This window comes from Amblyomma mixtum, chromosome 2 (genome assembly GCF_055824585.1).
Source record: "Amblyomma mixtum isolate Tamu chromosome 2, ASM5582458v1, whole genome shotgun sequence".
NCBI lineage: Eukaryota > Metazoa > Arthropoda > Arachnida > Ixodida > Ixodidae > Amblyomma > Amblyomma mixtum.
Window position 1 is genome coordinate 193,044,265 of NC_143013.1, and position 15,473 is coordinate 193,059,737.

Genomic DNA, 15,473 nt, shown 5'->3' on the forward strand with positions numbered 1-15,473 from the left:
TCGCGCCGCGCCAGGCTGTCGGCAGCTGTCAGACACGGCGGAAAGTGAGACTTCTGCTCCCATTGACAACAAAGACGCTGCGATGCCCAGCTGCTGCGTTCCTGGATGTTGGTCGCGGACGCCAGGAGAAGAACCGGGCGTCACTTTCCACACGTAAGTATACTGCATTTTGTTTTCGTATTTAATTGACTGCGTAATGAGTAAAATGCATGCTCGCAGAACATAACGCACGACACGGCGTGAACGTGGTATTCGTACCGCCCCGGCCTTATTGGTGGCTATTTGTCGGAGTGCAGTGAATAATTGTTTTCAAACAGGTTTCCGGAAGATCCAGAGCGAAGGAGGCAGTGGACTGAGGCCGTTAGACCAGGCCAAAGCGACTGGGAACCAGCAAAATGGACCTGCGTATGTTCAAAACATTTTCTGGCCGAACACTTCGATCGGATGTCGCCGCTCGTAGTTCGTATACGTGAGGATGCCGTCCCCCTTCAGGTGAGGAACCACCTCGATACATTCTCAAGAGATTGGAATCAAATGCTCTTATTGACAAGGTGTATAGCTTGACTGCATGTATGCTTTCAATATGACGTTGTAGGTGTTCATGCAAGAAATAGAATGATTTGCGAATAAATGGCTTTAGCTAGACGTTATGATCGAGTAGCGCGGCTACAGCATTCCCGCACTGATAAAAAGTAATTGAGTCATTACTGCTAAACTGGCTGCGGTTTATATATGGCTCTGATGAAATTCTGCTTACTGTACATGATTATTTATTTATTAGCTTACGCACTCCCTCAAGAGTTATCTGTCATGCATTTTGCATTCATATCATACATGAGGTGTGTTGTTGCCATTTATTACCCAATCTTAGTTTTATCATATAGTTGTTCTTTTAAGAAATGTGTTGTTTCCCATGGGTTCTTCCTCGCATTGTATATGTTCTTCTCGTTGTGTGCTACATTTGTATGCCCATCCTGTTTGGGCCAAAACATTGGCCTGCAGTATATGTAAATAAATAAAAAATATAAGTTTTGCAACCTGCAACAAATTCATGTACTTAAATGATGAAAACACTTTTCCACATGCACTTGGTACATATGCATACAGACGAAAACCTTATCATTCTAACAGCCGCAATTTGTACACTATATTAATCATTCTTTAGCTGTCATCACGCCTTAGTTGTGCACAGCTCAAATGCCCGTCTTATCTGCAGACTATGTTGGTTGGCTCGTGGTTTTGACAAGTATAAAACAGCATGTGCACACAAGTACCACATAGCACACAACAAACAGAACAGAAAACTATGCTATTTCTATACTTTTCCAGGCTAGGCAGATAAGAGTCTAATACAACAATGCAACAATAGAAATAGTGTCAGCAGGGTACTCTCTTTCTTTGCATATATTACAGAAAGGAATACATGAAGCAGAAGGGAGGGAAATGATTCACTTTTTCCACCAGCTGGGACAACTGTTACCAATTTTTCAAGTCACTTCCACACAGTGCTCCAATTAGTTTGCATTTACATTGCTTAAATTTTATGAACTTTGTGATTCAAAAACAACTACCGAGAAATGAAAGCTTTCACACATTTGGGCAAGAATGGTCCACAAATATTTTTCTGTCTCAAAGCCCTCATTTACTGCCTTCCTATATGTTTTTACTCTCTCTGATCGAATAGTTCATGGTTGCAAAGTGATGTAATTCAGTTGTGCATTTCTTCTTCTTTCTAGTATATTTGTTGAGTCATTTTAATGTGTGTTCTCCTTCCATACACGAGTGTTATCACTTTTGTTAAAAGATTTTGCTTGCTTCACGTAGCAAGCTATGTTTTTTAATAAGTGTTATGCTGTATCAAACCTTTTTAAGGCTCATAACTTGATTTTCCAATAAACTACAAATTTTGGACTTCACTAATGCGTTTAATCAGCTAAATACAAGAAACTGCAAATCGGCGAGGTGGTCGCAGGTCGACTCGGCATCTCGGTAAACGGTAAGTTGCGAGGTACAGTCTTTGTAAAAAGTTTAGAGCCCAGGGGGTTCACTTCCAAACTTTATAATGGGACTCCAGGAGCATTCATGGATGTCCTACCTATTGCAGGAGGCAGTAGCAGAAATCTTCTTATGTCCAGGAAATTTGGAGCGCTAGATATCCATTAAGAACGACAGAGTGCCTAAAAAGAAAACCCCCCTGCGCTCCAAACTTTTGACAAAGGCTGTACACTCAATCTTACAATGGCATGGCCTTACACTTCACCACCCTTAAGCGCAAATGTTTTAAACCTAACACTGCGCATCCTAAACCCGGCTAAGTGTCCTTACGCTCGCACAACAGCACTCGATCGAGACAGCCGCGCGGATCGGTCGATCCACAGGGTTCATATCAGAGAAAACTTGCACGCAGTTGACATATCGCTCGCACAGCGGACAGTAAACAGATATGGTACGCTTCAGACTGCTTCGCGTATCGCTTTGCTGACGGATACCATTGGATGCGGCGCGGCTTTCTTGGCACTGCACGCTTCGGTGAGCACAGCGCGGCCCACGCATATCGGTCGCCAACAATTGTGACCGTCACGCATAGGGGAATGTAGACGCAACGGGTATACTTACAAGGACACGGTCTGGACGAGTTTGTATTTATTCGTGGTTAAAACAGCGCTGGAAAAATACACAAAAATGGAGGAACACGCAGAACACGTATACATACACAAAACAAACGCCGACTCGCAAATGGCTTTTTCTTCCCTCGCTGCTGTAACCATATAAACCAGCGTGTCACCGTCGTCTATCGCTTTATGAGCCGTAGGCACTGTCAATTTCTCCCTGGAACAAGACTAGCAGCGTTGAGGGACGGGAAGCCGAAAAAGAATAGCGAAGCTGCAGCGCCAAGCCTTTTCAGAGAAAGCTGTCGCTGGCTTCCAAAACAACCGCTTTCGTCAAGACGGCATCCTGAATGAACTAAGCGCGCAACAATGAAGACCGGCACCGACTACAGGCCTCTGGAACTTTGTGCCTTCCGCGGACCACAACGATTGAATAAAAATGCGAATTTCCAACTCTACTCCACCGGCTCTGCCGACATGGGTGATGCGTGAAGCAGACGACGGCGCTGCGCCGTCGGCCAAGAAATCCCAGTAGGCCTTCCAAAACCACGTGACTTCCTGCACGTTTTTTGTCACGCGGCTCGGATAGCGAGGGCCTCTCCTATGGTTTCCTTCCTCCATGGTTCAAAACATGGCGGCTCATGGTGCGCAGCCAGCGCCGTCTTCGAAATGCGTGGACAACTAAAAAGTGACGTCATAATTAAAACAAAAACGCGACGTTGAAGTCACGTGTTTTAGTGACGTCATATTCGTGACGTCAGCATCACGTGCTGCTTGGCGGGAAAAATGAACTGCTGAACGCCGCGACGCTTCAGCGCGACACCCGACACGAGAACGAAGAAGACACGACGATTGCCGACCACCAACGCTATATTTAGGTAGTCAGTCTCGTTGTCCCTTTTTCCTTCGTCCTCGCCTCGGGTGTCGTGCTGAATGTCGCAGGTGTAGCGCTGAAGCAATGAAATGTGACGCCGCCAGACAGGTTATCGCTCGCACATCGTGCAACCGCACACCTCTTTTTTGCGTACGGGGGCCCCATGGCCACAGACGCCCTTTTGGGGAAAAACCGACAGAACCGCACCCAACCGAACGAAACTACTCAGAAGCGTGTAGTTGAACTGTACACGAACGATGCACACCAAGAACTCGAGCAACAAGCAACGAGGAAAAAGTAGGGCTAGCAGAATTGAGTTTCAAACAAAAGCAAGCAGAATGGTCAAAAGATATGACAAGGGTATGACATCAGAGCACCGTCAACCTTGGCATCGTCCCGCTGCCATTGCCGCTGCTCTGAGCGAACGCTGTCATAAAATTTTTACAAAACAAGCGCTATACTTTCTAACAAAATGCACACAACTAAAACATTTTAAAAAGGAATCACTGCAATTGTTTTTGAATGCTTTTGAAACACAAAATATGTCCTAATTATTTTCCTCTTCTAGTCGTGTTTGTCCACTCATTTCATTTTGGCACTTTAGTTCCACCACTAATTTGATGTCGCTAGCACTTGGTTCTGGACCGCATTCAAGCTCAGGCTTCGCGACCTATTTCAATTGACCTTGTTTGTTCTATATACGCCCCCACTTGCAGCAACGATCATTCGCGGGAGCCTGTGTAAAAAAAAAATCGACGGCGATAAGAGCGAGAAACCACGCCAGTGCTTCGAATTTCAATTGTTCGCCCAGCAGGTGAGTTGAAGTGAAGGGACCGGGCATTTAAGTTTTCTATCGAGAGAAGGCGGTGGGTAAGGAGACCGGAACAGTGTTCGAAGCTACCAACAGCGACTGTGTTATTAACGTGACATCGTTAGGGGTACAGTCCAGCAGAAAGAGCGGCTCGTCTCGTCGGCGGGGACTTGGAGTGGAAGTAACGTTACACATAGACTTGTGGGATGAAATTTAATGAAATCATGACAATGTTATGCGAGTTAATGGGCGTCGCATGTCTCAAACAATGTAACTTTTTAGAGAAAACCGCTTACCTTCGAATAAAGAGTGCAAGAAAAATTTCAAACGTTTTCCAACCGCTGCAGCGGCTTTGTGGCTATGGCGCTCGGCTGCTGACCCGAAAGACGTGGGTTCGGTCCAGGCCGCGGTGGTCGAATTTCGATGTAGGCAAAATTCTAGAGGCCCGTGTATTCTGCGATGTCAGTGCGCGTTAAAAAACCCCAGGTGGTCGAAATTTCCCGAGTCCTTCACTACGGCGTCTCTCGGACCCTGAGTCGCTTTGCGAAGTTAAACTGCCATAAACCATAGCCACAAACCAAACCAAAGTTTTCCAGTGTCGGCGGCCACCGGAAAATCCCCGCTATCTGCCTATTAGACAAAGCTTAGTCCAGCAGCACAAACTGTGGGCGCGGCCTCGGCCTCGCATGATTTCTCCTCCGCTTCTTCTTCCAGCTGCCGCAGCGTCGGGCTGTCGACGCTCGCGCGTTCAGGTCAAAAAAATTCAGGGGGGCGCTTTGTTGACTTAAAGTGCGGTGAGTCGGAAGCCTTAAGCACCGTGGTGCTGCTTGTGTCACTGATGTGTGGTTAAGATGTTAAGCTTCGCCTCTGAGTGGAACGCGACAGCGTCTTGCAACGCTGCCAGCGAGTCCACAGAACGCCATCGCCCGTTTGGCTCTGCGCCTTGCTCGTCCGTAAATTGGTTTTTGAGCAAAGGAAATGCATCTGTCTCGCTTATCTCGGTGGACACCTGAACCTCACCGTAACGAGAAGGGAAAAAGATGGGAGTGAACGAAGACACCGTATTTACTAGACGCGCCTTTGTTCATTCCAAACCATCGAGCTGGCATGGCGGAGTGGTAGCGTGCTCGTCTCGCACTTCGGAAGCCCTGATTCGATTCCCCAACTTGATAAATTTCCTGCTCGGTTTTATTTTTTTATCTGGCCTTACTAGAAAGGTTAATTAGGCTACTCGGTCAATTCAGCAATTCACTAACCTCAGTCCCACTTACTTGGAGCGTCACTATATCATCCCTTTAATTGGTTGCATGGTTACAAGCCCAAGTACAATTGGGCCAATTGTACTTGAAATTCGCGCACTGTGACGTCATGACCATTTCGACCAATTTAAAAGCGTGACATTTCTGTCGACAACTCCTGCTTACAACGATGAGGCATTAAAGGCTTCCGCCTTAAAATTGGAAGGGTGTGCATATGCAGTTATAAAAATAGATCTGCACTGCTTACGCTCCCGGCAGTGAACAAAGTCGGCGTCGCCGCAACACACCGTAGCCGATATGTTTTGCTTTCACGTGCCACAAGTTTTCTGCGAGGATGATGATGATGAAAACTTTATTTATAACAAGGGAGTTTTGGACACGTCGGTCCTTGGGCCCCCGCACGGCCCCACTGCACTCAAACGTTCATGTCCCGGAGGCTCATGACGCTGGCAGCCCGGCCGGTGGCGATGGCTTGCTTGGCCGGGTCCTCGGAGCGCAGTAGGGTCTCCCAAGCCTCCCATGAGGTAAGGTGCTCCAGGCCCCGCGGGGGAGGATCCGCCGGGCAGAGGAAAAGAATATGGTCGAGGGTGGCTTTGGGGTGGTGGCAGAGGGTACAGGAAGGGTTCGTGTGGACTGGGTGATATCGCGAGCGTATATAAGGGGAGGGCAAAGTGCGTGTTTGGAGCCGCCTCCAAAGTGTCTGATGGTAATTGTCGAGGGAAGGATGAGGTGGGGGGTAGAGCCGACGCTCGGCTTTGTAGGCCTGCGTCATTTCACTGAATGAGTGCATGCGCTCCCGCGAGAACCCCAGGTCGGAGGCCGCCGGTGCCCGGTTGAGAGAAGCTCGGGCTAAAGCGTTGGCGGCCTCGTTTCCGGGATTCCCGGAGTGGGCAGGCACCCATATCAGCTCCACATGGCGGGGCGGGTGCGCGGCGAGGGAGTCCAGTATGCGAAATGCAGGGACGTGAACTCTCCCGCGAGCAAAATTTAGTATGGCAGTTTTGGAATCTGACAGTATATATCGCGCCTCCGTGCGGGTGATGGCCAGGGCAATGGCGGCCTCTTCGGCCTCCTCCGAAGTGGCAGTAGGGGTTATGTGAAGTGTGGCAATGGGTTGGAGGGAGGGGTTCGTGATGGCGACAACCGCGTCCTCGCCCGTGCATGCGGCATCCACCCAAACGGCATACGGTTCCGTGCCATAGTATTTGTGGAGTGCCCGTGCGCGAGCTCTGCGGCGGGGTTCGTGGTAGGTGGGATGCATGTTTTTGGGGGGAGGTTTAATAAATAAATCGCGGTGAATGAGGCGGGGTACCTGGAGCTGTGTGGGATCGGTAACTGGTAGGCGTATACCGAGGGTGTGTAGGATGTGTCTCCCGGTGGTGGTTCTCGCGAGACGTATGTATTCTGCGAGGATAGCGTCCGCGGGTCGCGGCAAGCGAGCATTTGCCCCGCGCCGCTGACAAAAAGTTGAGTTCCTGTCAAGTGAGTTCCTGTCAACCTTTAAGATGAGCTCTTGTTGAGGTTTTGCTAAACATTGGGGGCACTTTTTCCACTGTCGCGTAATAATTATTTTTTGATGAGTTTTTACACGTGAACTGCTTGGAGCTCTATTCTTTGGAAAGTAATGCGAAAATTGTATTGATACAGCGGCGAACCTGAAGCCGAACTTGGGGAGAAACTTACCCGAACTATCCCGATGTCACAAAAAAAAAAAATTGGCGGTGGCTTAGCTCTGGTTAAGCCTGGATCTACAATCGAAAAGCTGCAGTTATGCTTTGTTTGACGTCATGGCTGTCGCATTTCGCGCACAATGCACTGCGAGCCCCACGATAACGGTGGCGGCGTTCGGCCGTCCACACACTGCCTGTGCGGAGGCGGAGGAGGAGACGGAAATCGGCGCGGTTAAAATTCTGAAGTGGTGCAAGGCGAAAGCGTTTCGTAGCGCACTGTTTTTTTCACATTCCATTTTTTTCCATTTAAGTCTTGTTTTTGTGTTTTTAAATTTTGAGTTTTTCATATTTTTTGTTTCATTTCATTTTTTATTTATGTTTATTTTCTTATTTTTTGTTTTTGTTATTTATTTTCCTCTTCTAATTTTCTTTTTTTCTTCCTTTTGATTTTTTATTGTTTCAGTTTCTTCCGTTTTTTGATTGTTTTATTCCTTTAATTTCATTTCTGAGAGCCATGCATTCACTAGAGGAGCCTTTATTCATGCTCAAAGCTTGAGCATTCGTGGCGGAGAAGAGTAGCTCGCGCAGCGGTAGCAGCGGCGCACATGCGCAATAGCACGCGGCTACGGCGAAAGGTCCGGCGGCGAAGGCTGCAGCCACGTGCGATGCGTGTGGCGTCACTCGGCTTCGCACATACGCAGAACTGGCAAATCTGTGCAGCAGCTCTCGCGAAGCTCGGCTTTGACCCTCCTAGTGAAGGTTTTCGCTTCAAAAAAGGTTTCTGATTCTATATCCCGGAGTGGGATTTCGAGGCTGTGCCAGAAAACAGACAAACATGTTTCCTGGCTGATGGCGTAATCCACACAGTAATCAGGAGCAGGGCTCCGAATTCGTGAACGAGCAAGATAACCGTCGCGGTCGAATCAGAATTCAGGACCTAAATCTAAACCGCCCACTGAAAACTATGGGGAGACTAAGCTCCACCGGCACAGCTCTAATGGGTCTTTTCAGCGGTTCATCTTGCCCACGCGGACACGGACAGTTTCCTCCTTCAGAATTGCAATCTCTATGTGAAAGAACGCACTACGTACATTCAGCGTGTTCAAAATTATGGTTCATTGGTTTAAAAAAATTACCGTGAGCAGTACCCCAAAGTCATTATTGGAAATAGGTTATGTGGCTAGCAAACTATCATAGAAATTGTCATCGTAACCTAAGTAATTAACTAAAATTTATTAAATAACTCGATTAGCAAGAGTTATCGTGCATTTTTATATTGAAAACTTGTTGGTGGTATTAAAAGCCTATTTTATGTTTGTACAATTTTAGTAACGCGTTTGCGTCTTGAGATATGCATACCTCAAATTTCAGCCCAAACTGAGAACTACCATTGAAGCGCATGCTACATCGCGGAACTCACCACAAGCGTCCTTCCTAGTGTGTCACAACTTTTGCATACGGCACTTCGCCTTCTCAAGAATGCGCATTTGTTGGCGACGGTGATAGCTTTCGTTCTCGGCCAGCGGAACCAAACATCACTGTACTGGCGGCCTGGGGCGAGCTCTGTTTATTTAGGCGATTGCTTCTTGAGTGCGTAATAAGACATGGTGCCGCTGTTGGCTTCGCATGCGGCCAAGTGCCGCGATACAACACTCCTGAACAAGAGCGAAAATTTATAAACTTCACCTGTAGCTGCACATTCTTGTCGGTCGAAGCACTATACGGAGCAGCTGCGGCACATCAGGGAGTACCTTCAGGCCGAGCGCCGTAATGTTGCATGCGTAATTAGAAGGATAGGGATGCAAATTTAGACGTCCATATATCAGGACACAGGCGTGTGACCAGAAAGGTACCAAGCAGAACAGTCTTTGAATCCGCCTGCCTCTGAGCCTTCAATAAAACATGCAGTCTAACAGTAGTAGATAATTGTTAATAAATTTTAGGTAGTTACTTCAGGTAACGTCGACAATTTTTCTCACGATTTGTGTCCTCCATCCCGCATCGCCCATTTGCGATATAAGTTCTGTATACTTGTCTTGATAACTTCTTAAAAGTTATTAAAATTGGATTTTGAACACTTTGCATTAAGGCGAGTTCATATAGCCGTACGGACGTGCCTGCGTTTCCTAACGGGAGCGTGTCTGCCTCGCAAATAAAGGGTCACAGATTCGATTGAGAGTAATTTTCCAAATTTTATTTTAAGATCATCTAATTTAGTTTATATACTTGTGTGTCCTAATCATGCTTGCGTCAAGTTCCGACCTCGTAACCACCACTTTTCTGTTCTAATCACATTTAAAATTCTCCGTTCCACGTGGGACGCAGCCACCTTTACGGCCTCTCCAGATTTTTGGCTCACGCCGCCTACGGCGGCCACGCCGGATTTTCTGCACAGCGGGAATTTTACATTGTCTCATAACGCGTTCTTTGAATTTCGAGGAGCATGCTAACTTCCTCCGGATCGCCGAGTGGAATACGCCATTAGTTTCCGTAGGCCACTTGGCCATCGCCGCAGCTTCCCTCGTTGAGTGTTGCTTATGTTAGAACCTCGCGCTACTTGTAATAATTTGATTAATTCTCTTTTTTATTCATTTATATTTGTGCAGACAAATACAAGTCAGATTTTTATGTGTGTAGCTGATGCAATCCCGCAGGAGTGCCCATGTATACCATACAGAGGTGTTATCTTCGGGCCGGTGTAGAGAGCACGCAATTTTCCAAATCATTTCATGGCACAAGATACGGGTGGAAGGTATGGACATTTCAAATAACTTGCGTTCCAGTCGGTGGTGTTTAAGTGAGTAGCTAGGGATACAAGGCAGAAACGTCCTTAATCACACCTGGTAATACGCTCCCTTTATATGGCCTCAAATGTGCCTTTCTTCAAAGCAGTAAATACACGTTTTCGCTGGTGCAGTGCTTCGTTCTACAATTGGCGTGTCGTGCGTATTAGGTTGATTTTTTGTGTGTACCCTGTCGTTCCTGTTGCTGCATTATAGCGATTATGCCTCCTGGAAGACATTTGTCACCGCGCTACGAAAAAGCAAGCGCGAAATTCGGCTGTCTATATCGAAACTGAAAACCTGCGTGCAACAATTTCTTCGTCAAATGAGTGAAGTGCTGCACTAGAGCAGCGGCTGTGGAAGGCAACGTTAAAGATCCTGAAAACCATGGCGTGCGTAGTTTCAGTGCGTGCGCAGGCTCATGGAACGCTTACAGACCGGTCCGTATTACAGACCGGTCCGTAGGTTTTATCACTTTCCTAGGTTAAAATATGTACCTCACCAAAAAGTCCTAGGTAATAAAAATTACCCTGTTTTTATGTGGTAACCGAGTGCGTACAGACGGCTCACAGTTTACTACTAGAGAATTGTGGTTTCTTTCTTTATTTAGCGCGCATAAGCCTTCCAAGCCACATTGAGCACCCTGCCTCAGCGACGCAGGGAATAAAATTTTTATGTTATTCTCTGGCGTGCACCGTTGAACAGTTGGCGGCTTTGCTTTTAGGTCAGTGCGCTCAGCGCGCCTGCCCCACATATGGCCTGTGTGTTCGGCTTTAGTGCACGTCACCGGATGTCATAAAAACTGCGGGAAACTGTTGCCCTATGTATTACTGAAGAGTGGCGCGCGAAATAACAGCCAAGTATTATTTATATCGAAGAGTCAGGGCATTACTTGAATATCTCGTGCAAAAAAAAAAACATAACCTTGCACGGATTCATCGAACTCTCGTTTAGAGAAGCATTGGATATATCGAAAGGCGCTGCACGCCCCAGAAAGTCCCGCTTCTTCAAATAGCGCCCTTGACACTTCACCGGGACGAGACGGGTGGGCTCGGTGGCCTTGTGCACCTGGCGACAGCGCCAGCTCTGGTAAACCACCAGATGGATGCGGCCTGTGCTTGACAGTACACTTTTGTCTCATCTACTAATTTTCCACGCCTCATCGCTCAGATGCGATGAAGCCACCCTTGCTAATCAACACCTAGCGCCCACCCTCGCCTGCCGTGCTTTGCCCACTTCGCTGGTGAAATCGATGGGAAAAGCAACTGCACTTATTTTTTCGGTTCGGTTTTGTTTTATCGCGCATAATCAATCACTAAGGGCACTGTGCGACAAACAGAGGGTGTGTTTGTGCTTGTGTAAAGGCTAATACATTCGTTTAGAAAGTAGCAGCTACTTTAGAATGTCTTCTTTGTTAGAAACAGCAAAGACACGGGTATATTGAAGAACCGCATTTACTCCTGGCAGCAGGCAATAATAGGGTGGGATGTATTCGTTATAAAATCGTTTTGAAAAGATTAAAGCGGAAGCCTTCAATGCCTCATCGTTGTAAGCAGGAGCTGTCGACAGAAATGTCACGCTCTTCAATTGGTCGAAACGGTCATGACGTCACAGTGCGCGAATTTCAAACGGGGCTAATTGTACTTTGGCTACTAACCATGCAACCAATTAAAGGGATCGTATAGTGATGCTCCAAGTAAGTTTGACTGAGTTTAGTTAATTGCTTACTTAACCAATTAGTCTAATTAACCTTTCTAGTCAGACCAGATAAATAAATAAAACCGAGTAAGAAATTGGCCCACCTTGGGAATCGAACCCCGGTCTCCGGAGTGCGAGTCGGGCACGCAACCACTCCGCCATGCCAGCTTTTTTTATTTATTGCCTGACTTCACACACACAAATACACAAATACACACATACAAATACACAAATACAAATACAGTACACAAATACACCTACAGAGCGCAATGAGCAATAATTAACAACACTATCCGCCCGGGGGTGCGTGGCTTCGTCATATTAAAACTCCTTAAGCGTCACCAAAGGCTCGACTCTTTCGAGCCACTCGGGAGCTTCAGGAGCAAGTTTCTGAACTTCAATATACTTATGCATGCACTCCCGAAAATAGATCCGTGCTGGCCGTGCATCAGGATCGCAATGATATCCTGCCATTCTGGAGCGCCAAATACAATGGAGGCCCATTAGCATAATGAGGTCGAATGGTGTCCCATCCTCACTCTCTACAGGCAAGTACCGGATACCATGGGCGTCGAGCGGAAATTCCTTTTTTAAAGTCCGTTGCAAGATGTCCCAAAAGTATACCCCCTCCCAACAGTGCAAAAAAACGTGGTCTATTGTTTCTGGTTGTTTACAAATTAAACAATGTGATCCCCAAGGTAGAAATAACTGCTTCCTTTCCAAGAATTCCTTTACTGGTAGTGTTCCGGTATGTAATTTAAAGAAAAAAGTTTTTGCACTTGGCGGCACCTGCATCGCCTTCACACGCTTAAGTACGTCGCGTCCCTGGCCTCCATTGTATAAGGCCCTGTACATAGGTTGTGGAAGAACTACATCGCACAAATCTTTATACAACTTTTTCCTGCTAACAGAAGATAAATATTCATACGAAAATCGAACCGACAGGAATCGAACACTCGCGACAACCTCTCTAAAGTAACCAAAAATACGTCCCGAGAAACTTTCGGTTGTGACAACAAAGTCCGGCAGTGCATTTCCGAGCCTTAATTGGCACACAGTGCGCAAAAACGGATCGCTTACATCGCGCACAAAACAAAATCTGCTTACAATCTGCCGCAGAAATAAGTGTCCCAGACTCAGGCCGCCATCATTCACCCGCCTAAACAAATTGGTCCGGCTGCAGCGTTCCCAGTCTGCAGCCCACACAAAAACGGCAAAGATCCGGTGCAGTCTCTGTACGTTCATCCTTGCACAATGCAACACTTGCATCACATACCACAGCCTAGACATAAAAAACAGATTGCACACTGTGGCCCTTGCGAAAATTGAAAGGTGTCGCCCTTTCCACCTTTCCACCTTTTCACGCGTGGCTTGCGTCTGTGCTTTCCAGTACGAATCGCTATCGCGATAACCGTCCAGTGGGACGCCTAAGTACTTTACTGGGGTCGTCACCCAGGACACGTTTGCAAAATTACCGGGCTTCGTTGGCCATTCACCGTGCCAAAGCCCCAGGGACTTTGACCAATTCACTTTACTACCGGTGATCGTGGTGAATTCTTTTACGCATGCCACGGCCTCGGTTATACCTTCCCGGTTCACTGTGAACACCGCGACATCATCCGCATAAGCCAGCAGCTTAACTTCTGCTGCCTGTAGCTGGAATCCTCGAATTTTTTCACTTTCTATGATATTCAAACACAACGCTTCAATGTAAATGCAGAATAGAAGAGGGCTGAGGGGACAACCCTGGCGCACCGAACGCTGCAGGCTAATGGGGGCCCCCAAACTCTTATTTACAATTAATCTTGTCGTGCAGCTCCGGTACGCCAAGGCCACTCCCTCGCAAATAATGGACCCTAAATTCACATGGTCGAGTATGCAGAACAGGATATCGTGCGAAACACAATCGAATGCCTTCTCAAGATCTAGCTGAAGGATGGCTACACAGCTATTTGTGTAATCACAACATTCCAGCACACACCTCGCTTTATGAATATTGGAAACAATAGAGCGTCCCTTGATCCCACACGTCTGGTGGGGACCGACTATATCCTGAATTGCTGACTGTAGTCTACAGGCTAAAATCTTCATGAAAACTTTATAATCCACGTTTGTGAGGGCGATAGGACGATATGCTGTGACCTGCTTTAACTTTTCTGCGTCATCAGATTTAGGGATTAGCACTGTATGTGATTTACCATAAGACGGGGGCAATTCATTTTCTTTGTAGGCTTCGTTAAAAACTGCTGTCAGTACTGGCACTATTTCGTGTTTATATGCTTTGTAAAAAGCGGCGCTTAACCCATCAGGTCCAGGAGATTTTCCCAGGTTCAAATTTTCTATCGCTTGCTCGACCTCTGACGCAGTTATCGACAGCTCCAGCCTTTCTTTCTGTTCGTCATCTAATCGCGGCAAAGCGCCAAGAAACTTTTCCTTGAATGCGCTCACATCCACTTCTTGCTTTGCAAACAGCGCCTGATAATATTCAAGAAATGCCTGCTGGATATGCCCGCTTTCTCCAGATAACGCCCCGCCCCATTCAATCTGTTCAATGTGGTTTCGTTGAGCATGCGTTTTTTCCATTCCTAGCGCTCGTTTTGAAGGTGTCTCCCCATCAGCTATATCTTGCGCCCTAGCCCGCACCAGTGCGCCACGATAGCGTTCTTCTTCAAAGAGTTCAATCTTATTTTTTATTTTCCTAATGTCATCCATCCATTTTCCAGGCTCTTCGCTTTCTCTTTCGAGAAGTCTAGCTAGTAAAGATCTTAAATTGCCCTCCTCACGCTTCTCCTCTTGTCGTATGCAGCTTGACCTTTCGATTGCTGCTATTTTTATTTGTTGTTTGCAAAGTTCCCACTGCTGCCATACTTTCAGTTCCCCGCTCGGCTTTAATTTACTGGTTTCTTCGTTGACTTTCCTGCTAAATATGTCGTCTGTAATGAGCTTATTATTTAATTTCCACATCTCCCAATAAAACTGATTTCCTCGTTTCTTTGTCCCTATCCCACACTACACTAAACAATGATCCGAAAATGATACCGGTACTACATTGTAGCTACTGCATTTTGAAATAACGTTCGGTGACACATAAATGCGATCTAGCCGTGCATGGCTTGACCGTTGAAAATGGGTGAGTCTCACACAACGCTCGCCCTCTAAACACTCGGCCACATCATCGAGGTTGCACGTGTCTATAATTTCTGAGAGTACTTCAGTGCTTCTGTCCCTAAATGCCGTTGCACTGGTTTTGTCACAGCCTCTCAGGACGCAATTGAAGTCGCCCATTACGATCAGGCATTTCTCACAACTGAAGTGCTTTTGTACGCGTTGAAAAAACGCTGTTCTCTCATCCACCGCATTTGGGGCGTACACACAAATGATGCGCCAATATGTTTTGTCGTACAGGAGGTCAACCAAAACAAATCGACCCGAAGGACACGCCGTATATGCCTGAACCTCAAGTCCCGGTAAATTCTTTACAAAGATGACACAACCCGCAGACGTTCCTACAGCGTGGGCAACAACTGCAAAAAACCTAGACGTGAAACGTCTCACCATGTCCCCGGTCTGCTCTTCCCCGTCAATTTTCGTTTCCTGCACTGCCAGGACGTCAATGTCGTGCTCAGTTAAAAGGCGGTACACCTGGCTCTGCTTCTTCTTACTTGTTACTTCTTCTTACTTGGCTCTTGTCGTAGCGCCTGGGCGTCCAATGCAGTGCTTGCGCTGCCATGGTACAGGCCACGTGCGGCGTGAATGTAAGGTTCCCCGC